Here is a 12381-nt window from a genome sequence, read left to right on the forward strand (position 1 = left end):
TCCAACCGTTCTCCACACAGAACCAAGCGTATATAGTCAAAGTCGTCTTACGGTCATAGTAAACACGGACAGTACTGAGTTAGTGAGTATAGTACGGTCCAGAAATATGTTCGCTTTCAATATTGAATCATATTCTCGCACAGGTACTGTCGTCCGTTTGCCTATGTCGCATCCCGGTTTCCCCCACCCACTTCTGTCCGTCCCTTTGTGGCTGGGCTGTCTTAGCTCTTTTCTGAAAACATTAATTTCTGTTAGCAATTGGTCGTCTACGTAATATTATACAACTGTTTAAAATAACTTAAATAAAAGGGCCTCGTTAAGTAATTAACTGTCACGTGATTTCCCCTCTTTCTACGACCCTGCGACAAAACCACTTGGACGGACAGTAAATAGCATTTCTGAATAATTTTATCTTTTCGGATCGGGCAGAAGTGAAGATTGAATTTACAGTACGTAAGGTACTCTTTTATAGTTATTTCAACATGAGTTACTAGTACGAAAGACGAAACTGGCAATTGGAATTAGGTATAGGCCTAATAGTCTATGTGCGATAATATGCAAAAAAAGAACTGAAACCTGTATAGAAATGAACGGCCATCGTTTTCAAATATGTGCTTAAATATCCATATTATGATTATTTTTCAATTTAACTTCATTCTCTATATTGTACGCTAATGTGCTGTAGACAGTATAATATACACTGCATAATGAATATGTCCGAATGGATAGCTCAGTTCGTGAGTAAAAACACTCATTGTTAATACTGTACTGTATTTTCATTAAAGAAAAACCTAATGAAAATTATCAAACTCAAAATCGTGATATTTCCTACTTTACGTAAATGGATGAACTACTTTTCATCCTTCCTATACCTAGTAAAGTGATTTGTTTGTATCTTACGCCAGTATCATCGAACTTCAGTCGTGGAAGGGGGTAACAAACGGTGTTTCCGGTTCACCACCTTTAAGCCAAAGGTATAGTCAGGTTAATATTAGAAATGTTAGTAAAAATAAAATGATGTCCCTGTACAATATGCCCAGTGAACATCACGGGCAATTGGAAAATTTATTCCTTGTTAGAGTCCTGTAGCTATTCGGGAGTTTCGTGAGTTATATCATTGTCTAAATTAGAAAAACATAACGGCAGAACAGGGTTAGATTGTTCGTAAAGGCGTGGGAAGAAAAACAGTAAACGGGAACATAAAGATAATATGATGCAAAATTTCGGTAGAGCTGTGCTGCATGGCCACCATGAAGACTTCTTTAAGTCGATCATTTTTCTTTCCGCGAGTTTATATGGTTCCTAAATAGATCTTAGTTATATCGGTTATTTTTGCTTCACAAATTCATTTATCTTATCGATGTGCATAATTTAGTGCATCTACTGTGGTTTTGGTACTACCCTATGATAATAATTAACGCGAATGCCTTTCAGTGCAATTGAGTCTTTTTTGTGAATTGTAAAACATTTCATTATGAATTTATTTGAAGTTTTCTCAATCATATGGTTTTATCATTAGTTGCATGTAAAGAATAAATGGCAAAACATTCTACAGAAAAATAAGGGCTATTTAACAATCTGTAACATATATACTTGACATATGCACCGTTAACGTCCTGTAACGTTGAAAGAAGCTTTTCGCAGTTCTGAAACTGTTTGACGACGACGACGACGTTTGGCATTCGATATTTAAGAATGTCTGTAGTAGTGCAGTGCAATTCGGCTTGTGATGGCTCTGAAGCTATGGATGAATCACAAAGGCGAGTGTCTTCTTCTAACTAGAACAATGTTTCAACATATTCCTCATATTTGTATATTGTCATCTGCTAAACCTTAACGGAGTGTTGCATTTCTCATTTTCTGACTACGCTTCGCGTGGTTTGTTTACGTAGGAAATCAACACAGGCACTGTGCATACAACTATATAATGTCTATGCACACGCAACCTGACGACAAACCGCACAAATCCCTCATCTTTAGTTATAACTAGGGAACGGAATTTGGAGTAGTAAAAGATAGTATTGGCATCTACACAGCCATTTGTTTACAACCCATGACATACTCGCAGATCTCTACACGTCAACAACAGGTGAACGGGACAGTTGTCGCATAAGAACCTCAACATGCAGGTTTGCAGTTCAGAGTAGTGAAGTGCAGGTACAATGCCGAAAGTGAAACCAACTAACAATACAGTATTGAAAGACTATATTTGTAAAAGCTCCAGATCGAGTATCAAAATTCAGGAAACAATTCCCGATGACGCGGCTGCGATTCAAATACGCCAGGAACTGCTAAATGATAGAGGAATCTAAAAAGAAGTCATGGATATTAAGTCAATTTTTTATATTTACCGGATGTCATTATTTGGTTAGAAAAGTCAGGAGTAGAACTAGTTGAGCAAGTAAATATTATGAGGACTATTGCAAATAAACTGAGTGCAGTAGAAGGTGAAGTAGGAAAACGTGTTGGTGAAAAAATGAACATAGTTTGATTAAAAATGATAGGTATAGTATTCTTAGTCGGATTTCAGATGTACTAACAAAGACGTTTCCCAATGACGTCATTCAAGATGTGAATTTAATTGACGTATCTTGTTTCAAGTACTCTCCAATAGTCTCTGCAGATGTAGAGTGGAGTTTTTCCATGTTAAAAAATTTCCTTCCTTGCAACAGAGCAAAGTTGTATTTTGAAAATTTGGACATGATTTATTATAACAGGCACAGCAGGAATAATAATTGTTTTATCAACAAAACATAGCATTAATTGAAAATGCCATTTCGTTTGGTTCTACATTTTGTTCAACATTTAATGATACTGTATTAGGCTATGTTGTAAATATTGTAGTATATTGTATATATTGTAAATACTGTAGTATACGTTGTAGGCCTATACATATTATCATATTTCATAATATTGTAAATAAAGGTTTCAATTTAACACGCTCCTGACAGAAAAACATACATATTCAGAGGCAAGTTCCATACAGAAGACAACTGCCTATCAGGCATCAATATTTCCACTGACACGCGAGGACGTAGAGATTGATATTTAATTATGTATATTTGTAATGTTGTTTATTGGTGTCTTGTGCGTTGCCAAGAAAAACACATGTAGTTCAATGTGAAATGGAGATTATGTATGTAGACCACTATATGTCATTAAACTATAACATTTGTTTATTCTGAAATACGTTTACAGCACGTTGCGTGTAAGTTTGTATGAAGTGGACTGTACTCGTCCATGCAGCTCGCTTGACAGTCACTGAGCTACGAATATCTATACTACGTTTCACCATTCGTTATAATACTCCAAATCCATTTCCCTGGTTATAACATTTGAATATCTGATGATGCCGTATAGGCGAAAACGTTCATATATATATATATATATATATATATATATATATATATATATATATACATATTCTTCAGTAAGATGTATTAGCAAATATTAATTTGCAACAAATGATAAATCATAAGATTGAGAAAACTTCAAATAAATTTATAATATTGAACTGATTTATCTGAAAAATCAAAATGAATGTTTAAAATGTTATTTGTAATGTGTGACTGGGAAATGATATGTAAGGTCAATATAGAACTGCACGGAATCTAATTCAGAGTTCAAAGCTTACTTTTTAGCTTTTCTTGATTACAAAGCGAGCGTAAATGGTCCCTTGTAGAGCTGGGGACGGAGCGAGTAAAACTGTTGAGTAACTCGGTTCTATCGGTTTATATGCTTGGCAGCGGAGCACCGAAATTACTCGGTTAACCGTAGCCGTTACCGGTCAGTTCAAACGTTCAAACAGAGTTCACGTGTTTCACTTAGGTCTACCAGACAACAACGTAGGTACTATTGTATTTAAATATTTTCTGCTGCAGGACAAATTATTTCCTTATCCCCAAGACGGGTTGAAACTCTAGTATTGAAGAGGAGTTCATCCTATTATATGACCTGTCAAGTGGGCCTAATGAACTCTGCCAGTCTGAACATATTACTGTACAAATAATAATAATAATAATAATAATAATAATAATAATAATAATATTATTATTATTATTATTATTATTACTATTATTAAAGTCCAGGATAACAGAGAAGGTTTGGAATTGAACGGGTTACATCAGCTCCTCATTTATGCGGATGACGTGACTATATTAGGAGAAAATCCACAAAATATTAGGGAAAACACAGGAATTTTACTTGAAGCAGGTAAAGCGATAGATTTGAAAGTAAATCCCGAAAAGACAAAGTATATGATTATGTCTGGTGACCAGAATATTGTACGAAATGGAAATATAAAAGTTGGAAATTCATCCTTTGAAGAAGTGGAAAATTTCAAATATTTTGGAGCAACAGTAACAAATATAAATGACACTTGGAAGGAAATTAAACTCAGAATAAATATGGGAAATGCGTTTTATTATTCGGTTGAGAAGCTTTTATCATCCAGTCTGCCCTCAAAAAAAGTTAGAATTTATAAAACAATTACATTACCGGTACTTCTATATGGTTGTGAAACTTGGACTCTCACTTTGAGAGAGGAACAGAGGTTAAGGATGTTTGAGAATACAATGCTTAGGAAAATATTTAGGGCTGAGAGGGATGAAGTTACAGGAGAATGGAGAAAGTTACATAACTTAGAACTGCATGCATTTTATTCTTCACCTGACATAATTAGGAACATTAAATCCAGACGTTTGAGATGGGCAGGGCATGTAGCACGTATGGGCGAATCCAGAAATGCATATAGAGTGTTAGTTGGGAGGCCGGAGGGAATAAGACCTTTGGGGAGGTCATGACGTAGATGAGAGGTTAATATTGAAATGTATTTGAGGGAAGTGGGATATGATTGTAGAGACTCGATTAACCTTGCTAAGGACAGGGACCAATGGCGTGTTCATGTGAGGGCGGCAATGAACATCCGGGTTCCTTAAAAACCATAAGTATTATTATTACTATTATTATTATTATTATTATTATTATTATTATTATTATTATTATTATTATTATATTAGAGTGTTTGATTAATATTGAAATGTGTTAAAAAAGGAAGTGCATTATATTATTTTCTCCTTGTATTTATTGGTTTTGTGTTACCTCAACAGTTATCATTTTATTTGTATTTATTTCTACGAATTATGTTACCTAATTACTTTAATTTATCAATAATATTACTCTTCACCAAAGAGAACATGGTTGTATGGAAGGCTAGTAATGTTATAAAATAAATAAACATTATGTTCTTCAGTTCAAGATTCTACGCTTTATTGATTATTTTATCCACTTTCCGTAATAGTAAATAATTCTGTGTATTATTTTAAGTGCTTTAGGCAGCGCTTCATGTACCCCGTTTCTTTCTATCTTCTTTTTTACTTAGATGCAGCGTTTAACGTTTACCTCGCATGTTAATCTACTATTAGCTGCTAATATTATAAATTATTTTATTTCGTCTGTCATATAATAACAACACTGAAGGTTAAATAGGCCTTTCATATTAAATAACTCCGCAAATAGTTGTAATCACGCAAATAAAATTTGCAACCGCCATTTTGCAATGAAGGGAGCACATTTTTTCTCGTCAATTGGCAAAGCGAAAGCGCTTTACTACAACGCTTGTAAAGCACTCAATCTATCTAAATTTTAAATCTGCCGCCACAAATTTATACTCTGTACTGTACTCGGATCAACCGAGTGCTGACGTCACAGTAACTGCTTCGAACCGCTCCGTCTCAGCCCTAGTCCCTTGTGACGTTTCGTCACATGTTTTCGTCACCGGCTAGTTTAGTCACTAGTCGCGCTCTGACAGCGCTCGGGTGAGGTTGTGTGGTGAAGCTCTGCTGTGTGCGTCCAGTTTGATACAGTACATAGAGCAGAGTGCTTCGAATATGAGCTATAAGATTAACAGAGTGAATGCCATGAAAGTAATATTCAACAAGGAACAACAACGACCAACAGCAATAGAAATTCACCAGTGGATTGCAGAATATTTACAGGTACGAGGATTGGACTTACAAGCTATTCAATTAGTTAGTATACACAATGCGGTTTACTTGAAATTTACCAATAGCAGTGTATATGAAAATTATTTGCGGAAACATGAAGGGTCAACAAATATAAAATTGCAAAATGATGAAATTGTGTCAGTTATAATAACATCAGGAGATGACGACATGACTACAGTTAGGGTGTTTAACATTCCACCAGAGGTGCCAAACGACAGGATTACAAATACATTAATGAATTATGGTAAAGTGCAATCAATTGTCAATGAAAAGTGGACACACAAATATCGTTTCGCGGTTGATACTGGTATACGTATTGTACAAATGTCAGTTGAAAAGCATATTCCATCTTCCTTAATAATTGCCAATTATGAAGCGTATGTTACATATGTCGGGCAAGAAAAAACTTGTTATCAATCTGGCAGTGTTTCGCATGGTCGCTCTCATTGCCCACAACGTATCTTCCGTCAGCCCGTTACTGTAGCTCCAAGACAAAAGCTTACCTTTAGTGATGTACTTCAATCGCGAACGTCTACAGATGAGATAATTGGTAATCATGTCGAGAATGAACCACACGGACAGACGAATGCCCCATTGCCTACTACATCCACTGTAAACAAGACCAATGATCTCGAGATGTTAGTATCTCAACAGGAACGACTATCCGACAGCCATAGAGATATAGCTGCTGATTGTCCCGAGTTAGCTGACAAGATTGACGTACATCGGAATGCTCAATCAAGCATACATGATGAAGTTACTAATATACAGAACGAATCTGAAACCGACTCGGCTGACGAAAACGATATCGTATTAGTTACTGAGAACAGTTCAATTGAAAATGAGGATAAGATTCCCGACAATAAACGTCGTAAGAAAGAGCGTTCGGAGCAAATTCCCAAGCAAACCAAAAGCAGTTCACAAGAAACTAGAGATATACTTAATGTGATTTCACCTCGTGGGATAAGTGAAATTCGCAACCCACAACCAATGATTCAAAATACAGGAGCTGCTCCAAGTGAAGATGAGGGGAGGATCCCTTCTTCTCAATCGGACTGCATTCAAGATCCTCGACTACAAACATCGACAGCGACCAATAACACCATGTGGAGCGACGAAATGGAAGTTGTGAATCTTAACCTTACCAGGGAAATAGGAAGTAATGATCATGGACACGTAGACAAAGCTCCTGCCAAATCTACAAAAACATATACTAGTAATAGAAAGCATCCATATAAATCAGAAGAAGGCAAATCCTTTCTTCCTACTTTAAAAAAATCATAAGTTATCACTGCATAAGTATTTCTTTAACATATGTACATGGCGCATATCGTATGCTATGATATTTAGATGTTCTTTATGACGCTCACGTTTGATTGTAACAACCTTAAAATCCGGTGGCAGTTCTTCGCCAACAAAATCCATGGTTTTAATAAGATTCTGAAAGCACACGATATCGCCATACTCTTTATGCAGGAAATACATAATTCAAATTTCACTTGTATCTATAATTATGTTTATGTTAATATCGAACCGGCCGTCAGGAATAGCTAATTTAACCAAACCTGGTATACAATATACGCAAAGAAAACAATGTTTTTTCTTCAATTGCATGACTATAGCTATCCCCTTGCAAATGTCAGTGCTTTATTTGGAAATAATAAGTGTAATGGAAGCTATTTTTCTTTGCCAGCTGTTCTATAATGGCACTCATAGGAAATTTCTTCCTCTTCTTAATAACATTATCAGTACGAATCTACTTATGAATTACCCCTACCCTAACATTTTAGTTCGAAAAATTGCTACCATTAACATATGTGGATCATATTCACCAGTGAAGAAGGACATGTTCCGCCACTTCTCATATACTCATGACATAGAAATAGCCCTCATACAAGAAGTAGTTGACGAAGATATAATCCAAACTAATGGATATAATACCTACAGTAATATTGGCATAAATAAACGAGGCACAGCAATAATGGTAAAAGAGGGTATAGAAATGACAAATATAGAAAAACTCCCTTGTGGTAGAGTCATCCTAGGAGAGTATCAAGGGACTCATTTTCTTTCTATTTATGCTCCTTCTGGTACTCACAAGAGAAAATTACGAGAAGAGTTCTTCACAATAGACATTACGTATTTACTCTCGAAACTACACAATAAATATATTATGGGAGGCGATTTCAATTGCGTACTTGCACCGGTAGTACACCTAAATCACCGGCCCTAAATTACATTATCAACAACTTTCATATGACCGACGTCTGGAGAGTGACGCATAAAACTGCGGGATTTACGTATCACACTACCAAGTCGGCATCACGTATCGACAGAATATATGTCTCCATAGATTTAAAAAAATAGTATAAGTAGCTCCGAAATTGTTCCCGCCCCTTTTACAGATCATAACGCTTTGATTGTGTTGATTAAAATCCCTATTTCCTTCATCACGCGTGGACGAACACTTTGGAAACTCAATAGTCAATTGTTACGAGACATTACAATAAAAGAAGACTTCACTATTGAATGGCAAAAATGGATAAGAAAACAGGCCCAATACGTAACGAAAACTAACTGGTGGGATGGATATGTAAAAAAACAGATTAATTCTTTCTTCAAATATAGAGGACTGGAAAGGAAACGGGAGAGAATACAACATTAAATTTTCTATTTCAATGTATCCGCGATTTGCAACGTCCAGATTTTCAGTATGCTCCCACTACTAGAGGGGCCCTTGAGGACAGACCCAAAACGTTCCACTTTGGGTTAAAAAAACATACTAAAACCAACCAAAATCCCTCTAATATATAACAATATTTTAAGCTAAAAACTTTCCTATACTTTAAAAACCCTACTTTATACCCCATACTATGGAACCCTATTTACCCCCAATATTATTATAAAATACCTAAGAAAACAAATAAAAAACAAGCAAATATATAACAATATTTTAAGCTAGAAAATCCCCAATACTTTAGAACCCCTACTTTGGAAAAACATGTATTTTTTATTTTAGCTGTTCTCAAAACACCCCTTACTTTGGAAAAAATTATACCCCAATATTCTTATAAAATACCTAAGAAAAACAAGCCAAAACAAGCAAGTATATAACATTATTTTAGGCTAAAAACCTTACCATACTTTAGAAACCTTACTTTGGATAAACATGTATTTTGCAATATATAATGAGTGCGACTAATATCCATAAGGAAGTGTGTCTATAACGTCATTGATTTTACCTTGCATTACGCGTTTATCATAATCCAATTTAAATTTCTTTTCAATGTGTGTATTTGTAAGTGTGTGTGTTTTTCTATCCTTTGTAATTTGATTATATTCTAATATTACACCTTCAACCTCTTTATTCAAAACATCCAACATTGAATTCATATTTAATTTCTGAGCATTTTTATAGTTTAGAGTAAAGCCCTTAACCTTGCATACAATTTTGTTTTTCGATGTTCTATACGCATAACTCTTAGGACCAGTGGATAGAAATTCTTCAATGTGATCACCACCTAATTCGTCAGTCCATTCACCCAACATGCATCCAGTTTTTATACCTTCACTACCATCATCAATATATATTATTGAGTCAGTATCGTAATACACAACTTTGTCATCCAGTTTATCTAACATCTCATACAACCTTAATCTAGCATATGATGTAGTAAACGCGGCAACTATCACATTTGTCTTAGTGGGATCTTCTAACCATTCATCTTTTGTTTGGTATCTAAATTCTACAGTATCCTTATTAACCATCGAAAGATTAACACACTCTAATTTGTCATTCAACAATATAGACCAGAATGTTTGTATATCCTTCACATATCTTGTACGTTCCATTTTTCTTTTTTGTCCAAACTTGCCATAAAACGCGTTTAGAAGCATTTTTGCTATCGATCTTAATACAGGATTGGGTGTGATATTGTCTATATCCAAATCGATATTTAATTCTTTTCTTACAACTGCAGCGTAGGCTTCTTTGGTATTAAAATCGCTCTTAAACATATTATTGCTTCTTTTTCCCCAATGCCATACATCATAAACCTCTGTAATCTTATACCCCTTTTTGAGTGCTTTATTAATCTCAGGTGTGGTCCATGTTCCTATGAATCTTCGTTTAATATTTGTGTGATTACATTCACGAATTTTGGAGTTGGCACATTTAGCACACAATGTAAATAATAGTTTGTTTGTTTTAATTGGGAGTACAGGGTGATACAATTTTCTTGGTGGTTCTACTTCGCATTTAATTAATCCAAACCATTTTGGATCGTACTTCCCAGAGTTACTAATTTTTGTTGGATGACCGACTGGAAACTCATCATAGAACATAACTGTTGGATATAAACTGCAGATATCTTTGTATTTCATTTTCTTACCCCTAACATGTAATTTTGATGCATTTGTTCGACCGCCAAAATAAGCGTCTCTAGGTGATATTGGGGATATTATATTAAGCTGTGCCTTAATTGTTTTATAGGTTGGCTCCCATTCGCATTCCCACATCTCCACAACGTTATAACCATTATCCCTTAGTTGTTGGGTGAATCGTTTTGTTTTTTCGTTAAGGTCTCCCATGCTCTCTTTTTTCTTATTATTTATCATATCGTCCTTATAACAGTCAGAACATCCGTGCCAAAAACATCCACGGAACTGATATACCGTATTGGTTGTTTTATCATACCCATCAACTTTGCGATTTAGTATTTTTTCTTCACCACCGTTTAAGGCATGTTTCACGTTGTCTCCAAATGTTTTAAGCCATGATATGGATTTTTTGCTATACACTTCTGCATTTTTATCTTTTAAAACTGCGATGGTATCTGATTTTATATGCTTGTACCTAAACACAGCCATTGCAACACTACATATAGTAATGTACTGGAACGGATCAATATTACAAATATCAAGGAATTGCTCTCTAAGTTTTATAACAGCCTGTCTCAGTATATCAACATCTGACTCGCAATAAGCACTCATTTCATTTTGAAAATTGAATACATAATTTTCGGCAACACGCTCATGATGCCATTGTAGAAAATGATTTCTTGTATGCCAATGTGTACAGCGCAAGCTAGAGGGGCTGTCGCTTCGCTCGCCTTCGGCATTGCCCCTACAACCGCTTGTAGACGGGACGTAGTCCCTAGAGCTTTGCGGCTTACACTTACCACATTCTTTCATAGTATCATAACCATAGTAGCTCTTATCAGGTATTTTTACAATATAGTTTTGATTATTTTCTGTATTGAAAAAATAGGGAAAGTAGCCCTTCTTTAATTCATTTAGCCCGAATGTTTTTGGAAATGTGCTTAGTGGTTGAGAGACAAAATTATAGCTGTCTATAAATTTCATATTTAACCCCCGAATAGCCATATACATAATTTTACATCCATTGTATATAGTTTCCGGTTTGATAGCATTTTTCATGCAGTAGTTTATTATAAAATATAAATCATACGATCTGGCGTTATGTGCTATAACTGTATAACCTTTATGCTCTTTTGATATTAACCACCCACAGAACTCATCGGGAGTTTTGAAGTGAAATGTTTCTCCATTGTAATATTGAGCAACCACATAATTTGGTTTATGATCACCCGTTTCTTGATTAGCTTCAAAATCGTAAATAATATATATTTTTTTGTAAATGTGCATGTATGGTTTTTTGTCTGCAAGGCTTCCGTCACACTCATCGCTCTTACATGATTTTTTATTGGCCGCAGTTGTAATTATTTTGCATTTCTTGCATTTGTACAACTGTCAAAAGAAAAAGTGGCCGCTCTCCTGAAACAGAGTTCCCTTCGGGTATCTTCGCTACAATTCGGAGACAGGCAATGTTACATGTTGTTGGACCACGTTGCCTGATATCTACAGTTATAATTGAAGTATTTTGTGTGTTATTCGATAGTGTAATGATAGCGTTCAGGCCTCTTATTCATGAGGTCCTGCGTTCGACTATAACCTCGTGCTTTTTATGTTCTTTTTTGTTCTGTTTTTTAAGAGAGACAAACTATACATAATGGCTCCTTTCTCTTTTACGATTATTTTAGTAATTAACATCAGGTTCATTAATATATTATGCCATGACTTTATCATTATGATATTGTGGCTGCAAATGGAAAGAAAAAAGATTTTATTCTCAATAAAAATATCTTTCGTGGCATAAACAAAACAAATTTACTGGCATCGGCCTTAAAACATTCAAACAATTAAAAGTTCAAAAAACAAAACAAAAAGCCACAATTCAATATTTAGTTTATCTTCCTCTTATCTCCATCATCTTGCAGTCGAGTGGGCATGGAATTGACTAGTCTTTGCAAATAGCGACTGTTCTTAGACACGATATTCCAGGCATTCTGAACAT

General features: G+C 35.1%; 1 protein-coding gene across 1 annotated transcript in view; it reads left to right on the plus strand.

Moving 5' to 3' along the window:
* The first annotated feature begins 5844 nt into the window (after positions 1-5844).
* LOC138705845 (tigger transposable element-derived protein 1-like) overlaps positions 5845-12381 on the plus strand; it is a 75386-nt gene continuing 68849 nt past the window's right edge. The window contains exon 1 of the transcript XR_011333833.1: positions 5845-5996. The gene's annotated coding sequence lies outside the window, so the exon portion shown is untranslated. The remainder of the gene's footprint in view (positions 5997-12381) is intronic.

The sequence above is a fragment of the Periplaneta americana genome, chromosome 9 (assembly GCF_040183065.1).
Source record: "Periplaneta americana isolate PAMFEO1 chromosome 9, P.americana_PAMFEO1_priV1, whole genome shotgun sequence".
NCBI classification, from domain to species: Eukaryota; Metazoa; Arthropoda; class Insecta; order Blattodea; family Blattidae; genus Periplaneta; species Periplaneta americana.